Here is a 15,205-nt window from a genome sequence, read left to right as displayed (position 1 = left end):
TCAGGGCCTAGCCATCAATACTCCTGGGATTTCTTTCCCTGAGAACCCTCTTGTCCCTGTCCTCCCACAAGCCCCAGCTTTTATGTAAAATAAAGTGTGCACCATGGGCCTTCCCCTATTTGCTCTCTCCCCAATCTCTTTCTCCAAAGCTGAGCTCTGAAGGTAAATGTATCTATCTGAGTGAGGGGCTAGGGAGGGCCTTTCCCAGCAGTCTTACAAGTCAAGAGTTCAGAGAAAGCACCTGCTATGGGAGGGAGACTTTGCTCACAGAGAAGTCAAGTCTAACATAACACATCTGATGGGCAAGGCACACGCCTTACTGGCTGGTAGCACACCTACAGAGGAGCAGGGAGCTATGCTAAGCAGGCAACAGAAAAGTCATGTATGTGTCTCATACACTGGGACCGGTAGTAATACTGGCTCTAAGACCATTAGACAGTAGTCTATTCATCATTACGTCCAACAATAACAAGACACTAAGCAAATGAGAAATGCTGTATGGCATAAAGACGCATTATATAACACAAGCTCCAGGCAGGCACACAATTATCAAGATATATATTGAGTCTCAGGAACTGTGCTACAGTTATTAACCTCTGTGGTGCAAATGGTTAGCGCGTTCGGTTGTTAACAGAAAGGTTGGTGGTTCAAGCCCACCCAGGGAAGTATCCTTTTTGCCGGCATGAAACACTTTAATGAAACACAGATACGTACCTCTGCTCTCTCCTGCTTAAGACCCTTTATCTGAACATTTCAATCCTCTGCGTTCTCTCTGCACCTGCAGTCAATTTCATAATTAGGATAGAAAACAAAAGGCCTAGCCCTGTAATACAACTGTAGGCATATGAGGAGGGGAAAATAAGTCAAAAGGCCATCAGCATTTGTTGATCTGGCTTGAAGGCTGTAAGTGTAAGGACCTTGTGGCGCAACGGTAGCGCGTCTGACTCCAGATCAGAAGGTTGCGTGGTCAAATCACGTCGGGGTCACTGCTTACCATTTTATTCCCCACTGAGTTCATATATTTCCTTTCGAAAACAAAGTCAAAGGAACGCAGCCTTGCATTGGCCGGGAATCGAATCCGGGCCTCCCGCGTGGCAGGCGAGAATTCTACCACTGAACCACCAATGCTTCACATGGGGAGTTCACAGGCATAGCTCTGTCCAAGACAGTGATCAGGTGCACACACTTAAATTGTACACATATGAACAAAGTGTGCGCAGCAGACATGACAACGCCAAAGTTTCACATGATGATGGCTTATATAAGACAAGCTCCAGGCAGGCACATACATATCAAGATATATATTGAGTCTAAGGAAAGATGCTGTAGTCACTCGTCTCTGTGGCGCAATCGGTTAGCGCGTTTGGCTGTTAACCGAAAGGTTGGTGGTTCAAGCCCACCCAGGGACGTATTATTTTGCCTGAATGAAACACTTGAATGGAAAACAGATACATACCTTTGCTCTCTCCTGCTGGACACCCTTTCCCTGAATATTTCAATTCTCTGCGTTCTCTCGGCACCTGCAGTCAATTTCATAATTAGGATAGAAAACAAAAGGTCAAGCTCTGTAATACAACTGTAGGCATATGAGGAGGGGAAAATAAGTCAAAAGGCCCACAGCATTTGTTGATCTGGCTCCGAAAGCTGTAAGTGTAAGGACCTCGTGGCGCAACGGTAGCGCGTCTGACTCCAGATCAGAAGGTTGCGTGTTCAAATCACGTCGGGGTCACTGCTTACCATTTTATTCCCCACTGAGGTCATATATTTCCTTTCGAAAACAAAGTCAAAAGAAAGCAGTCTTGCATTGGCTGGGAATCGAACCCGGGCCTCCCGCATGGCAGGCGAGAATTCTACCACTGAACCACCAATGCTACACATGGGTTGTTCACAGGCAGAGCTCTGCCCAAGACAGTGATCAGGTGCACACACTTAAATTGTACACATATGAACAAAGTGTGCGCAGAAGACATGATAACGCCAACGTTTCACATGAAGATGGCAAGAATCAGATGCAGGAGACTATAACTATGAATGTCTTTGCATTTGCTGAGGTCACTGGCTTGGGACTAGAGTTGTGTTTATCAGGGCATGATGGCAGGCTGCTCCCGACAAAAGTGGTTCACAGAATGCACCCGCCAGATCACCAGCACTATTGTGTTTCAGATTATCTCACTGAACTCTCCTCCTGGAAAATCCTTCCCACTGGCTTTCCCAGATTCTGTGTCCTCCCCTAAATGCTGGGGTGAAACGGGCAGAGTTCTGCGCCCTGCGTCCCTTTACGCGTCCCTAACGTGCTCCCAACGCGGCCTACAGCCCTGGTCGGGCACAGCCCTGGTCGGGCTTAGATCACTGGAGCCTTTTGTGACCAAGAACTCCGGAAGCCTAGGGTCAGGCCTGTTGCACAGGCATATTGTGCCTTGCCAATCCGGGATTGTTGTGTTTCAGGGCCTAGCCATCAATACTCCTGGGATTTCTTTCCCTGAGAACCCTCTTGTCCCTGTCCTCCCACAAGCCCCAGCTTTTATGTAAAATAAAGTGTGCACCATGGGCCTTCCCCTATTTGCTCTCTCCCCAATCTCTTTCTCCAAAGCTGAGCTCTGAAGGTAAATGTATCTATCTGAGTGAGGGGCTAGGGAGGGCCTTTCCCAGCAGTCTTACAAGTCAAGAGTTCAGAGAAAGCACCTGCTATGGGAGGGAGACTTTGCTCACAGAGAAGTCAAGTCTAACATAACACATCTGATGGGCAAGGCACACGCCTTACTGGCTGGTAGCACACCTACAGAGGAGCAGGGAGCTATGCTAAGCAGGCAACAGAAAAGTCATGTATGTGTCTCATACACTGGGACCGGTAGTAATACTGGCTCTAAGACCATTAGACAGTAGTCTATTCATCATTACGTCCAACAATAACAAGACACTAAGCAAATGAGAAATGCTGTATGGCATAAAGACGCATTATATAACACAAGCTCCAGGCAGGCACACAATTATCAAGATATATATTGAGTCTCAGGAACTGTGCTACAGTTATTAACCTCTGTGGTGCAAATGGTTAGCGCGTTCGGTTGTTAACAGAAAGGTTGGTGGTTCAAGCCCACCCAGGGAAGTATCCTTTTTGCCGGCATGAAACACTTTAATGAAACACAGATACGTACCTCTGCTCTCTCCTGCTTAAGACCCTTTATCTGAACATTTCAATCCTCTGCGTTCTCTCTGCACCTGCAGTCAATTTCATAATTAGGATAGAAAACAAAAGGCCTAGCCCTGTAATACAACTGTAGGCATATGAGGAGGGGAAAATAAGTCAAAAGGCCATCAGCATTTGTTGATCTGGCTTGAAGGCTGTAAGTGTAAGGACCTTGTGGCGCAACGGTAGCGCGTCTGACTCCAGATCAGAAGGTTGCGTGGTCAAATCACGTCGGGGTCACTGCTTACCATTTTATTCCCCACTGAGTTCATATATTTCCTTTCGAAAACAAAGTCAAAGGAACGCAGCCTTGCATTGGCCGGGAATCGAACCCGGGCCTCCCGCGTGGCAGGCGAGAATTCTACCACTGAACCACCAATGCTTCACATGGAGAGTTCACAGGCATAGCCCTGTCCAAGACAGTGATCAGGTGCACACACTTAAATTGTACACATATGAACAAAGTGTGCGCAGCAGACATGACAACGCCAAAGTTTCACATGATGATGGCTTATATAAGACAAGCTCCAGGCAGGCACATACATATCAAGATATATATTGAGTCTAAGGAAAGATGCTGTAGTCACTCGTCTCTGTGGCGCAATCGGTTAGCGCGTTCGGCTGTTAACCGAAAGGTTGGTGGTTCAAGCCCACCCAGGGACGTATTATTTTGCCTGAATGAAACACTTGAATGGAAAACAGATACATACCTTTGCTCTCTCCTGCTGGACACCCTTTCCCTGAATATTTCAATTCTCTGCGTTCTCTCGGCACCTGCAGTCAATTTCATAATTAGGATAGAAAACAAAAGGTCAAGCTCTGTAATACAACTGTAGGCATATGAGGAGGGGAAAATAAGTCAAAAGGCCCACAGCATTTGTTGATCTGGCTCCGAAAGCTGTAAGTGTAAGGACCTCGTGGCGCAACGGTAGCGCGTCTGACTCCAGATCAGAAGGTTGCGTGTTCAAATCACGTCGGGGTCACTGCTTACCATTTTATTCCCCACTGAGGTCATATATTTCCTTTCGAAAACAAAGTCAAAAGAAAGCAGTCTTGCATTGGCTGGGAATCAAACCCAGGCCTCCCGCGTGGCAGGCGAGAATTCTACCACTGAACCACCAATGCTTCACATGGGTTGTTCACAGGCAGAGCTCTGCCCAAGACAGTGATCAGGTGCACACACTTAAATTGTACACATATGAACAAAGTGTGCGCAGCAGACATGATAACGCCAACGTTTCACATGAAGATGGCAAGAATCAGATGCAGGAGACTATAACTATGAATGTCTTTGCATTTGCTGAGGTCACTGGCTTGGGACTAGAGTTGTGTTTATCAGGGCATGATGGCAGGCTGCTCCCGACAAAAGTGGTTCACAGAATGCACCCGCCAGATCACCAGCACTATTGTGTTTCAGATTATCTCACTGAACTCTCCTCCTGGAAAATCCTTCCCACTGGCTTTCCCAGATTCTGTGTCCTCCCCTAAATGCTGGGGTGAAACGGGCAGAGTTCTGCGCCCTGCGTCCCTTTACGCGTCCCTAACGCGCTCCCAACGCGGCCTACAGCCCTGGTCGGGCACAGCCCTGGTCGGGCTTAGATCACTGGAGCCTTTTGTGACCAAGAACTCCGGAAGCCTAGGGTCAGGCCTGTTGCACAGGCATATTGTGCCTTGCCAATCCGGGATTGTTGTGTTTCAGGGCCTAGCCATCAATACTCCTGGGATTTATTTCCCTGAGAACCCTCTTGTCCCTGTCCTCCCACAAGCCCCAGCTTTTATGTAAAATAAAGTGTGCACCATGGGCCTTCCCCTATTTGCTCTCTCCCCAATCTCTTTCTCCAAAGCTGAGCTCTGAAGGTAAATGTATCTATCTGAGTGAGGGGCTAGGGAGGGCCTTTCCCAGCAGTCTTACAAGTCAAGAGTTCAGAGAAAGCACCTGCTATGGGAGGGAGACTTTGCTCACAGAGAAGTCAAGTCTAACATAACACATCTGATGGGCAAGGCACACGCCTTACTGGCTGGTAGCACACCTACAGAGGAGCAGGGAGCTATGCTAAGCAGGCAACAGAAAAGTCATGTATGTGTCTCATACACTGGGACCGGTAGTAATACTGGCTCTAAGACCATTAGACAGTAGTCTATTCATCATTACGTCCAACAATAACAAGACACTAAGCAAATGAGAAATGCTGTATGGCATAAAGACGCATTATATAACACAAGCTCCAGGCAGGCACACAATTATCAAGATATATATTGAGTCTCAGGAACTGTGCTACAGTTATTAACCTCTGTGGTGCAAATGGTTAGCGCGTTCGGTTGTTAACAGAAAGGTTGGTGGTTCAAGCCCACCCAGGGAAGTATCCTTTTTGCCGGCATGAAACACTTTAATGAAACACAGATACGTACCTCTGCTCTCTCCTGCTTAAGACCCTTTATCTGAACATTTCAATCCTCTGCGTTCTCTCTGCACCTGCAGTCAATTTCATAATTAGGATAGAAAACAAAAGGCCTAGCCCTGTAATACAACTGTAGGCATATGAGGAGGGGAAAATAAGTCAAAAGGCCATCAGCATTTGTTGATCTGGCTTGAAGGCTGTAAGTGTAAGGACCTTGTGGCGCAACGGTAGCGCGTCTGACTCCAGATCAGAAGGTTGCGTGGTCAAATCACGTCGGGGTCACTGCTTACCATTTTATTCCCCACTGAGTTCATATATTTCCTTTCGAAAACAAAGTCAAAGGAACGCAGCCTTGCATTGGCCGGGAATCGAACCCGGGCCTCCCGCGTGGCAGGCGAGAATTCTACCACTGAACCACCAATGCTTCACATGGGGAGTTCACAGGCATAGCTCTGTCCAAGACAGTGATCAGGTGCACACACTTAAATTGTACACATATGAACAAAGTGTGCGCAGCAGACATGACAACGCCAAAGTTTCACATGATGATGGCTTATATAAGACAAGCTCCAGGCAGGCACATACATATCAAGATATATATTGAGTCTAAGGAAAGATGCTGTAGTCACTCGTCTCTGTGGCGCAATCGGTTAGCGCGTTCGGCTGTTAACCGAAAGGTTGGTGGTTCAAGCCCACCCAGGGACGTATTATTTTGCCTGAATGAAACACTTGAATGGAAAACAGATACATACCTTTGCTCTCTCCTGCTGGACACCCTTTCCCTGAATATTTCAATTCTCTGCGTTCTCTCGGCACCTGCAGTCAATTTCATAATTAGGATAGAAAACAAAAGGTCAAGCTCTGTAATACAACTGTAGGCATATGAGGAGGGGAAAATAAGTCAAAAGGCCCACAGCATTTGTTGATCTGGCTCCGAAAGCTGTAAGTGTAAGGACCTCGTGGCGCAACGGTAGCGCGTCTGACTCCAGATCAGAAGGTTGCGTGTCCAAATCACGTCGGGGTCACTGCTTACCATTTTATTCCCCACTGAGGTCATATATTTCCTTTCGAAAACAAAGTCAAAAGAAAGCAGTCTTGCATTGGCCGGGAATCAAACCCGGGCATCCCGCGTGGCAGGCGAGAATTCTACCACTGAACCACCAATGCTTCACATGGGTTGTTCACAGGCAGAGCTCTGCCCAAGACAGTGATCAGGTGCACACACTTAAATTGTACACATATGAACAAAGTGTGCGCAGCAGACATGATAACGCCAACGTTTCACATGAAGATGGCAAGAATCAGATGCAGGAGACTATAACTATGAATGTCTTTGCATTTGCTGAGGTCACTGGCTTGGGACTAGAGTTGTGTTTATCAGGGCATGATGGCAGGCTGCTCCCGACAAAAGTGGTTCACAGAATGCACCCGCCAGATCACCAGCACTATTGTGTTTCAGATTATCTCACTGAACTCTCCTCCTGGAAAATCCTTCCCACTGGCTTTCCCAGATTCTGTGTCCTCCCCTAAATGCTGGGGTGAAACGGGCAGAGTTCTGCGCCCTGCGTCCCTTTACGCGTCCCTAACGCGCTCCCAACGCGGCCTACAGCCCTGGTCGGGCTTAGATCACTGGAGCCTTTTGTGACCAAGAACTCCGGAAGCCTAGGGTCAGGCCTGTTGCACAGGCATATTGTGCCTTGCCAATCCGGGATTGTTGTGTTTCAGGGCCTAGCCATCAATACTCCTGGGATTTCTTTCCCTGAGAACCCTCTTGTCCCTGTCCTCCCACAAGCCCCTGCTTTTATGTAAAATAAAGTGTGCACCATGGGCCTTCCCCTATTTGCTCTCTCCCCAATCTCTTTCTCCAAAGCTGAGCTCTGAAGGTAAATGTATCTATCTGAGTGAGGGGCTAGGGAGGGCCTTTCCCAGCAGTCTTACAAGTCAAGAGTTCAGAGAAAGCACCTGCTATGGGAGGGAGACTTTGCTCACAGAGAAGTCAAGTCTAACATAACACATCTGATGGGCAAGGCACACGCCTTACTGGCTGGTAGCACACCTACAGAGGAGCAGGGAGCTATGCTAAGCAGGCAACAGAAAAGTCATGTATGTGTCTCATACACTGGGACCGGTAGTAATACTGGCTCTAAGACCATTAGACAGTAGTCTATTCATCATTACGTCCAACAATAACAAGACACTAAGCAAATGAGAAATGCTGTATGGCATAAAGACGCATTATATAACACAAGCTCCAGGCAGGCACACAATTATCAAGATATATATTGAGTCTCAGGAACTGTGCTACAGTTATTAACCTCTGTGGTGCAAATGGTTAGCGCGTTCGGTTGTTAACAGAAAGGTTGGTGGTTCAAGCCCACCCAGGGAAGTATCCTTTTTGCCGGCATGAAACACTTTAATGAAACACAGATACGTACCTCTGCTCTCTCCTGCTTAAGACCCTTTATCTGAACATTTCAATCCTCTGCGTTCTCTCTGCACCTGCAGTCAATTTCATAATTAGGATAGAAAACAAAAGGCCTAGCCCTGTAATACAACTGTAGGCATATGAGGAGGGGAAAATAAGTCAAAAGGCCATCAGCATTTGTTGATCTGGCTTGAAGGCTGTAAGTGTAAGGACCTTGTGGCGCAACGGTAGCGCGTCTGACTCCAGATCAGAAGGTTGCGTGGTCAAATCACGTCGGGGTCACTGCTTACCATTTTATTCCCCACTGAGTTCATATAATTCCTTTCGAAAACAAAGTCAAAGGAACGCAGCCTTGCATTGGCCGGGAATCGAACCCGGGCCTCCCGCGTGGCAGGCGAGAATTCTACCACTGAACCACCAATGCTTCACATGGGGAGTTCACAGGCATAGCTCTATCCAAGACAGTGATCAGGTGCACACACTTACATTGTACACATATGAACAAAGTGTGCGCAGCAGACATGACAACGCCAAAGTTTCACATGATGATGGCTTATATAAGACAAGCTCCAGGCAGGCACATACATATCAAGATATATATTGAGTCTAAGGAAAGATGCTGTAGTCACTCGTCTCTGTGGCGCAATCGGTTAGCGCGTTCGGCTGTTAACCGAAAGGTTGGTGGTTCAAGCCCACCCAGGGACGTATTATTTTGCCTGAATGAAACACTTGAATGGAAAACAGATACATACCTTTGCTCTCTCCTGCTGGACACCCTTTCCCTGAATATTTCAATTCTCTGCGTTCTCTCGGCACCTGCAGTCAATTTCATAATTAGGATAGAAAACAAAAGGTCAAGCTCTGTAATACAACTGTAGGCATATGAGGAGGGGAAAATAAGTCAAAAGGCCCACAGCATTTGTTGATCTGGCTCCGAAAGCTGTAAGTGTAAGGACCTCGTGGCGCAACGGTAGCGCGTCTGAATCCAGATCAGAAGGTTGCGTGTTCAAATCACCTCGGGGTCACTGCTTACCATTTTATTCCCCACTGAGGTCATATATTTCCTTTCGAAAACAAAGTCAAAAGAAAGCAGTCTTGCATTGGCTGGGAATCGAACCCGGGCCTCTCGCGTGGCAGGCGAGAATTCTACCACTGAACCACCAATGCTTCACATGGGTTGTTCACAGGCAGAGCTCTGCCCAAGACAGTGATCAGGTGCACACACTTAAATTGTACACATATGAACAAAGTGTGCGCAGCAGACATGATAACGCCAACGTTTCACATGAAGATGGCAAGAATCAGATGCAGGAGACTATAACTATGAATGTCTTTGCATTTGCTGAGGTCACTGGCTTGGGACTAGAGTTGTGTTTATCAGGGCATGATGGCAGGCTGCTCCCGACAAAAGTGGTTCACAGAATGCACCCGCCAGATCACCAGCACTATTGTGTTTCAGATTATCTCACTGAACTCTCCTCCTGGAAAATCCTTCCCACTGGCTTTCCCAGATTCTGTGTCCTCCCCTAAATGCTGGGGTGAAACGGGCAGAGTTCTGCGCCCTGCGTCCCTTTACGCGTCCCTAACGCGCTCCCAACGCGGCCTACAGCCCTGGTCGGGCACAGCCCTGGTCGGGCTTAGATCACTGGAGCCTTTTGTGACCAAGAACTCCGGAAGCCTAGGGTCAGGCCTGTTGCACAGGCATATTGTGCCTTGCCAATCCGGGATTGTTGTGTTTCAGGGCCTAGCCATCAATACTCCTGGGATTTCTTTCCCTGAGAACCCTCTTGTCCCTGTCCTCCCACAAGCCCCAGCTTTTATGTAAAATAAAGTGTGCACCATGGGCCTTCCCCTATTTGCTCTCTCCCCAATCTCTTTCTCCAAAGCTGAGCTCTGAAGGTAAATGTATCTATCTGAGTGAGGGGCTAGGGAGGGCCTTTCCCAGCAGTCTTACAAGTCAAGAGTTCAGAGAAAGCACCTGCTATGGGAGGGAGACTTTGCTCACAGAGAAGTCAAGTCTAACATAACACATCTGATGGGCAAGGCACACGCCTTACTGGCTGGTAGCACACCTACAGAGGAGCAGGGAGCTATGCTAAGCAGGCAACAGAAAAGTCATGTATGTGTCTCATACACTGGGACCGGTAGTAATACTGGCTCTAAGACCATTAGACAGTAGTCTATTCATCATTACGTCCAACAATAACAAGACACTAAGCAAATGAGAAATGCTGTATGGCATAAAGACGCATTATATAACACAAGCTCCAGGCAGGCACACAATTATCAAGATATATATTGAGTCTCAGGAACTGTGCTACAGTTATTAACCTCTGTGGTGCAAATGGTTAGCGCGTTCGGTTGTTAACAGAAAGGTTGGTGGTTCAAGCCCACCCAGGGAAGTATCCTTTTTGCCGGCATGAAACACTTTAATGAAACACAGATACGTACCTCTGCTCTCTCCTGCTTAAGACCCTTTATCTGAACATTTCAATCCTCTGCGTTCTCTCTGCACCTGCAGTCAATTTCATAATTAGGATAGAAAACAAAAGGCCTAGCCCTGTAATACAACTGTAGGCATATGAGGAGGGGAAAATAAGTCAAAAGGCCATCAGCATTTGTTGATCTGGCTTGAAGGCTGTAAGTGTAAGGACCTTGTGGCGCAACGGTAGCGCGTCTGACTCCAGATCAGAAGGTTGCGTGGTCAAATCACGTCGGGGTCACTGCTTACCATTTTATTCCCCACTGAGTTCATATATTTCCTTTCGAAAACAAAGTCAAAGGAACGCAGCCTTGCATTGGCCGGGAATCGAACCCGGGCCTCCCGCGTGGCAGGCGAGAATTCTACCACTGAACCACCAATGCTTCACATGGGGAGTTCACAGGCATAGCTCTGTCCAAGACAGTGATCAGGTGCACACACTTAAATTGTACACATATGAACAAAGTGTGCGCAGCAGACATGACAACGCCAAAGTTTCACATGATGATGGCTTATATAAGACAAGCTCCAGGCAGGCACATACATATCAAGATATATATTGAGTCTAAGGAAAGATGCTGTAGTCACTCGTCTCTGTGGCGCAATCGGTTAGCGCGTTTGGCTGTTAACCGAAAGGTTGGTGGTTCAAGCCCACCCAGGGACGTATTATTTTGCCTGAATGAAACACTTGAATGGAAAACAGATACATACCTTTGCTCTCTCCTGCTGGACACCCTTTCCCTGAATATTTCAATTCTCTGCGTTCTCTCGGCACCTGCAGTCAATTTCATAATTAGGATAGAAAACAAAAGGTCAAGCTCTGTAATACAACTGTAGGCATATGAGGAGGGGAAAATAAGTCAAAAGGCCCACAGCATTTGTTGATCTGGCTCCGAAAGCTGTAAGTGTAAGGACCTCGTGGCGCAACGGTAGCGCGTCTGACTCCAGATCAGAAGGTTGCGTGTTCAAATCACGTCGGGGTCACTGCTTACCATTTTATTCCCCACTGAGGTCATATATTTCCTTTCGAAAACAAAGTCAAAAGAAAGCAGTCTTGCATTGGCTGGGAATCGAACCCGGGCCTCCCGCATGGCAGGCGAGAATTCTACCACTGAACCACCAATGCTACACATGGGTTGTTCACAGGCAGAGCTCTGCCCAAGACAGTGATCAGGTGCACACACTTAAATTGTACACATATGAACAAAGTGTGCGCAGAAGACATGATAACGCCAACGTTTCACATGAAGATGGCAAGAATCAGATGCAGGAGACTATAACTATGAATGTCTTTGCATTTGCTGAGGTCACTGGCTTGGGACTAGAGTTGTGTTTATCAGGGCATGATGGCAGGCTGCTCCCGACAAAAGTGGTTCACAGAATGCACCCGCCAGATCACCAGCACTATTGTGTTTCAGATTATCTCACTGAACTCTCCTCCTGGAAAATCCTTCCCACTGGCTTTCCCAGATTCTGTGTCCTCCCCTAAATGCTGGGGTGAAACGGGCAGAGTTCTGCGCCCTGCGTCCCTTTACGCGTCCCTAACGTGCTCCCAACGCGGCCTACAGCCCTGGTCGGGCACAGCCCTGGTCGGGCTTAGATCACTGGAGCCTTTTGTGACCAAGAACTCCGGAAGCCTAGGGTCAGGCCTGTTGCACAGGCATATTGTGCCTTGCCAATCCGGGATTGTTGTGTTTCAGGGCCTAGCCATCAATACTCCTGGGATTTCTTTCCCTGAGAACCCTCTTGTCCCTGTCCTCCCACAAGCCCCAGCTTTTATGTAAAATAAAGTGTGCACCATGGGCCTTCCCCTATTTGCTCTCTCCCCAATCTCTTTCTCCAAAGCTGAGCTCTGAAGGTAAATGTATCTATCTGAGTGAGGGGCTAGGGAGGGCCTTTCCCAGCAGTCTTACAAGTCAAGAGTTCAGAGAAAGCACCTGCTATGGGAGGGAGACTTTGCTCACAGAGAAGTCAAGTCTAACATAACACATCTGATGGGCAAGGCACACGCCTTACTGGCTGGTAGCACACCTACAGAGGAGCAGGGAGCTATGCTAAGCAGGCAACAGAAAAGTCATGTATGTGTCTCATACACTGGGACCGGTAGTAATACTGGCTCTAAGACCATTAGACAGTAGTCTATTCATCATTACGTCCAACAATAACAAGACACTAAGCAAATGAGAAATGCTGTATGGCATAAAGACGCATTATATAACACAAGCTCCAGGCAGGCACACAATTATCAAGATATATATTGAGTCTCAGGAACTGTGCTACAGTTATTAACCTCTGTGGTGCAAATGGTTAGCGCGTTCGGTTGTTAACAGAAAGGTTGGTGGTTCAAGCCCACCCAGGGAAGTATCCTTTTTGCCGGCATGAAACACTTTAATGAAACACAGATACGTACCTCTGCTCTCTCCTGCTTAAGACCCTTTATCTGAACATTTCAATCCTCTGCGTTCTCTCTGCACCTGCAGTCAATTTCATAATTAGGATAGAAAACAAAAGGCCTAGCCCTGTAATACAACTGTAGGCATATGAGGAGGGGAAAATAAGTCAAAAGGCCATCAGCATTTGTTGATCTGGCTTGAAGGCTGTAAGTGTAAGGACCTTGTGGCGCAACGGTAGCGCGTCTGACTCCAGATCAGAAGGTTGCGTGGTCAAATCACGTCGGGGTCACTGCTTACCATTTTATTCCCCACTGAGTTCATATATTTCCTTTCGAAAACAAAGTCAAAGGAACGCAGCCTTGCATTGGCCGGGAATCGAACCCGGGCCTCCCGCGTGGCAGGCGAGAATTCTACCACTGAACCACCAATGCTTCACATGGAGAGTTCACAGGCATAGCCCTGTCCAAGACAGTGATCAGGTGCACACACTTAAATTGTACACATATGAACAAAGTGTGCGCAGCAGACATGACAACGCCAAAGTTTCACATGATGATGGCTTATATAAGACAAGCTCCAGGCAGGCACATACATATCAAGATATATATTGAGTCTAAGGAAAGATGCTGTAGTCACTCGTCTCTGTGGCGCAATCGGTTAGCGCGTTCGGCTGTTAACCGAAAGGTTGGTGGTTCAAGCCCACCCAGGGACGTATTATTTTGCCTGAATGAAACACTTGAATGGAAAACAGATACATACCTTTGCTCTCTCCTGCTGGACACCCTTTCCCTGAATATTTCAATTCTCTGCGTTCTCTCGGCACCTGCAGTCAATTTCATAATTAGGATAGAAAACAAAAGGTCAAGCTCTGTAATACAACTGTAGGCATATGAGGAGGGGAAAATAAGTCAAAAGGCCCACAGCATTTGTTGATCTGGCTCCGAAAGCTGTAAGTGTAAGGACCTCGTGGCGCAACGGTAGCGCGTCTGACTCCAGATCAGAAGGTTGCGTGTTCAAATCACGTCGGGGTCACTGCTTACCATTTTATTCCCCACTGAGGTCATATATTTCCTTTCGAAAACAAAGTCAAAAGAAAGCAGTCTTGCATTGGCTGGGAATCAAACCCAGGCCTCCCGCGTGGCAGGCGAGAATTCTACCACTGAACCACCAATGCTTCACATGGGTTGTTCACAGGCAGAGCTCTGCCCAAGACAGTGATCAGGTGCACACACTTAAATTGTACACATATGAACAAAGTGTGCGCAGCAGACATGATAACGCCAACGTTTCACATGAAGATGGCAAGAATCAGATGCAGGAGACTATAACTATGAATGTCTTTGCATTTGCTGAGGTCACTGGCTTGGGACTAGAGTTGTGTTTATCAGGGCATGATGGCAGGCTGCTCCCGACAAAAGTGGTTCACAGAATGCACCCGCCAGATCACCAGCACTATTGTGTTTCAGATTATCTCACTGAACTCTCCTCCTGGAAAATCCTTCCCACTGGCTTTCCCAGATTCTGTGTCCTCCCCTAAATGCTGGGGTGAAACGGGCAGAGTTCTGCGCCCTGCGTCCCTTTACGCGTCCCTAACGCGCTCCCAACGCGGCCTACAGCCCTGGTCGGGCACAGCCCTGGTCGGGCTTAGATCACTGGAGCCTTTTGTGACCAAGAACTCCGGAAGCCTAGGGTCAGGCCTGTTGCACAGGCATATTGTGCCTTGCCAATCCGGGATTGTTGTGTTTCAGGGCCTAGCCATCAATACTCCTGGGATTTATTTCCCTGAGAACCCTCTTGTCCCTGTCCTCCCACAAGCCCCAGCTTTTATGTAAAATAAAGTGTGCACCATGGGCCTTCCCCTATTTGCTCTCTCCCCAATCTCTTTCTCCAAAGCTGAGCTCTGAAGGTAAATGTATCTATCTGAGTGAGGGGCTAGGGAGGGCCTTTCCCAGCAGTCTTACAAGTCAAGAGTTCAGAGAAAGCACCTGCTATGGGAGGGAGACTTTGCTCACAGAGAAGTCAAGTCTAACATAACACATCTGATGGGCAAGGCACACGCCTTACTGGCTGGTAGCACACCTACAGAGGAGCAGGGAGCTATGCTAAGCAGGCAACAGAAAAGTCATGTATGTGTCTCATACACTGGGACCGGTAGTAATACTGGCTCTAAGACCATTAGACAGTAGTCTATTCATCATTACGTCCAACAATAACAAGACACTAAGCAAATGAGAAATGCTGTATGGCATAAAGACGCATTATATAACACAAGCTCCAGGCAGGCACACAATTATCAAGATATATATTGAGTCTCAGGAA

General features: G+C 47.6%; 25 non-coding genes across 25 annotated transcripts; 17 read left to right on the top strand and 8 right to left on the bottom strand.

The window, feature by feature from the left end:
* The first annotated feature begins 914 nt into the window (after positions 1 to 914).
* On the top strand, positions 915 to 986 carry TRNAW-CCA (transfer RNA tryptophan (anticodon CCA)). Its single transcript has one exon. It is a non-coding gene; the product is annotated as a tRNA-Trp (tRNA).
* A 349-nt stretch (positions 987 to 1,335) lies between these two features.
* Positions 1,336 to 1,409, top strand: TRNAN-GUU (transfer RNA asparagine (anticodon GUU)). Its single transcript has one exon. It is a non-coding gene; the product is annotated as a tRNA-Asn (tRNA).
* Positions 1,410 to 1,657: 248 nt separating this feature from the next.
* Positions 1,658 to 1,729, top strand: TRNAW-CCA (transfer RNA tryptophan (anticodon CCA)). Its single transcript has one exon. It is a non-coding gene; the product is annotated as a tRNA-Trp (tRNA).
* A 1,626-nt stretch (positions 1,730 to 3,355) lies between these two features.
* Positions 3,356 to 3,427, top strand: TRNAW-CCA (transfer RNA tryptophan (anticodon CCA)). The gene has a single exon. It is a non-coding gene; the product is annotated as a tRNA-Trp (tRNA).
* Positions 3,428 to 3,498: 71 nt separating this feature from the next.
* TRNAG-GCC (transfer RNA glycine (anticodon GCC)) lies at positions 3,499 to 3,569 on the bottom strand. Its single transcript has one exon. It is a non-coding gene; the product is annotated as a tRNA-Gly (tRNA).
* A 207-nt stretch (positions 3,570 to 3,776) lies between these two features.
* On the top strand, positions 3,777 to 3,850 carry TRNAN-GUU (transfer RNA asparagine (anticodon GUU)). The gene has a single exon. It is a non-coding gene; the product is annotated as a tRNA-Asn (tRNA).
* A 248-nt stretch (positions 3,851 to 4,098) lies between these two features.
* On the top strand, positions 4,099 to 4,170 carry TRNAW-CCA (transfer RNA tryptophan (anticodon CCA)). The gene has a single exon. It is a non-coding gene; the product is annotated as a tRNA-Trp (tRNA).
* Positions 4,171 to 4,241: 71 nt separating this feature from the next.
* On the bottom strand, positions 4,242 to 4,312 carry TRNAG-GCC (transfer RNA glycine (anticodon GCC)). The gene has a single exon. It is a non-coding gene; the product is annotated as a tRNA-Gly (tRNA).
* Positions 4,313 to 5,796: 1,484 nt separating this feature from the next.
* Positions 5,797 to 5,868, top strand: TRNAW-CCA (transfer RNA tryptophan (anticodon CCA)). Its single transcript has one exon. It is a non-coding gene; the product is annotated as a tRNA-Trp (tRNA).
* A 71-nt stretch (positions 5,869 to 5,939) lies between these two features.
* On the bottom strand, positions 5,940 to 6,010 carry TRNAG-GCC (transfer RNA glycine (anticodon GCC)). Its single transcript has one exon. It is a non-coding gene; the product is annotated as a tRNA-Gly (tRNA).
* Positions 6,011 to 6,217: 207 nt separating this feature from the next.
* Positions 6,218 to 6,291, top strand: TRNAN-GUU (transfer RNA asparagine (anticodon GUU)). The gene has a single exon. It is a non-coding gene; the product is annotated as a tRNA-Asn (tRNA).
* Positions 6,292 to 6,539: 248 nt separating this feature from the next.
* TRNAW-CCA (transfer RNA tryptophan (anticodon CCA)) lies at positions 6,540 to 6,611 on the top strand. Its single transcript has one exon. It is a non-coding gene; the product is annotated as a tRNA-Trp (tRNA).
* Positions 6,612 to 8,221: 1,610 nt separating this feature from the next.
* TRNAW-CCA (transfer RNA tryptophan (anticodon CCA)) lies at positions 8,222 to 8,293 on the top strand. Its single transcript has one exon. It is a non-coding gene; the product is annotated as a tRNA-Trp (tRNA).
* A 71-nt stretch (positions 8,294 to 8,364) lies between these two features.
* TRNAG-GCC (transfer RNA glycine (anticodon GCC)) lies at positions 8,365 to 8,435 on the bottom strand. The gene has a single exon. It is a non-coding gene; the product is annotated as a tRNA-Gly (tRNA).
* Positions 8,436 to 8,642: 207 nt separating this feature from the next.
* Positions 8,643 to 8,716, top strand: TRNAN-GUU (transfer RNA asparagine (anticodon GUU)). The gene has a single exon. It is a non-coding gene; the product is annotated as a tRNA-Asn (tRNA).
* Positions 8,717 to 9,107: 391 nt separating this feature from the next.
* Positions 9,108 to 9,178, bottom strand: TRNAG-GCC (transfer RNA glycine (anticodon GCC)). Its single transcript has one exon. It is a non-coding gene; the product is annotated as a tRNA-Gly (tRNA).
* Positions 9,179 to 10,662: 1,484 nt separating this feature from the next.
* On the top strand, positions 10,663 to 10,734 carry TRNAW-CCA (transfer RNA tryptophan (anticodon CCA)). The gene has a single exon. It is a non-coding gene; the product is annotated as a tRNA-Trp (tRNA).
* Positions 10,735 to 10,805: 71 nt separating this feature from the next.
* On the bottom strand, positions 10,806 to 10,876 carry TRNAG-GCC (transfer RNA glycine (anticodon GCC)). The gene has a single exon. It is a non-coding gene; the product is annotated as a tRNA-Gly (tRNA).
* A 207-nt stretch (positions 10,877 to 11,083) lies between these two features.
* Positions 11,084 to 11,157, top strand: TRNAN-GUU (transfer RNA asparagine (anticodon GUU)). Its single transcript has one exon. It is a non-coding gene; the product is annotated as a tRNA-Asn (tRNA).
* A 248-nt stretch (positions 11,158 to 11,405) lies between these two features.
* TRNAW-CCA (transfer RNA tryptophan (anticodon CCA)) lies at positions 11,406 to 11,477 on the top strand. The gene has a single exon. It is a non-coding gene; the product is annotated as a tRNA-Trp (tRNA).
* Positions 11,478 to 13,103: 1,626 nt separating this feature from the next.
* TRNAW-CCA (transfer RNA tryptophan (anticodon CCA)) lies at positions 13,104 to 13,175 on the top strand. Its single transcript has one exon. It is a non-coding gene; the product is annotated as a tRNA-Trp (tRNA).
* A 71-nt stretch (positions 13,176 to 13,246) lies between these two features.
* On the bottom strand, positions 13,247 to 13,317 carry TRNAG-GCC (transfer RNA glycine (anticodon GCC)). Its single transcript has one exon. It is a non-coding gene; the product is annotated as a tRNA-Gly (tRNA).
* Positions 13,318 to 13,524: 207 nt separating this feature from the next.
* On the top strand, positions 13,525 to 13,598 carry TRNAN-GUU (transfer RNA asparagine (anticodon GUU)). The gene has a single exon. It is a non-coding gene; the product is annotated as a tRNA-Asn (tRNA).
* A 248-nt stretch (positions 13,599 to 13,846) lies between these two features.
* Positions 13,847 to 13,918, top strand: TRNAW-CCA (transfer RNA tryptophan (anticodon CCA)). The gene has a single exon. It is a non-coding gene; the product is annotated as a tRNA-Trp (tRNA).
* A 71-nt stretch (positions 13,919 to 13,989) lies between these two features.
* On the bottom strand, positions 13,990 to 14,060 carry TRNAG-GCC (transfer RNA glycine (anticodon GCC)). The gene has a single exon. It is a non-coding gene; the product is annotated as a tRNA-Gly (tRNA).
* Between the last annotated feature and the right edge of the window lie 1,145 nt (positions 14,061 to 15,205).

This window comes from Lissotriton helveticus, chromosome 1_2 (assembly GCF_964261635.1).
Source record: "Lissotriton helveticus chromosome 1_2, aLisHel1.1, whole genome shotgun sequence".
Taxonomy (NCBI): Eukaryota; Metazoa; Chordata; class Amphibia; order Caudata; family Salamandridae; genus Lissotriton; species Lissotriton helveticus.
This window is presented reverse-complemented; position numbering and strand designations above follow the sequence as displayed.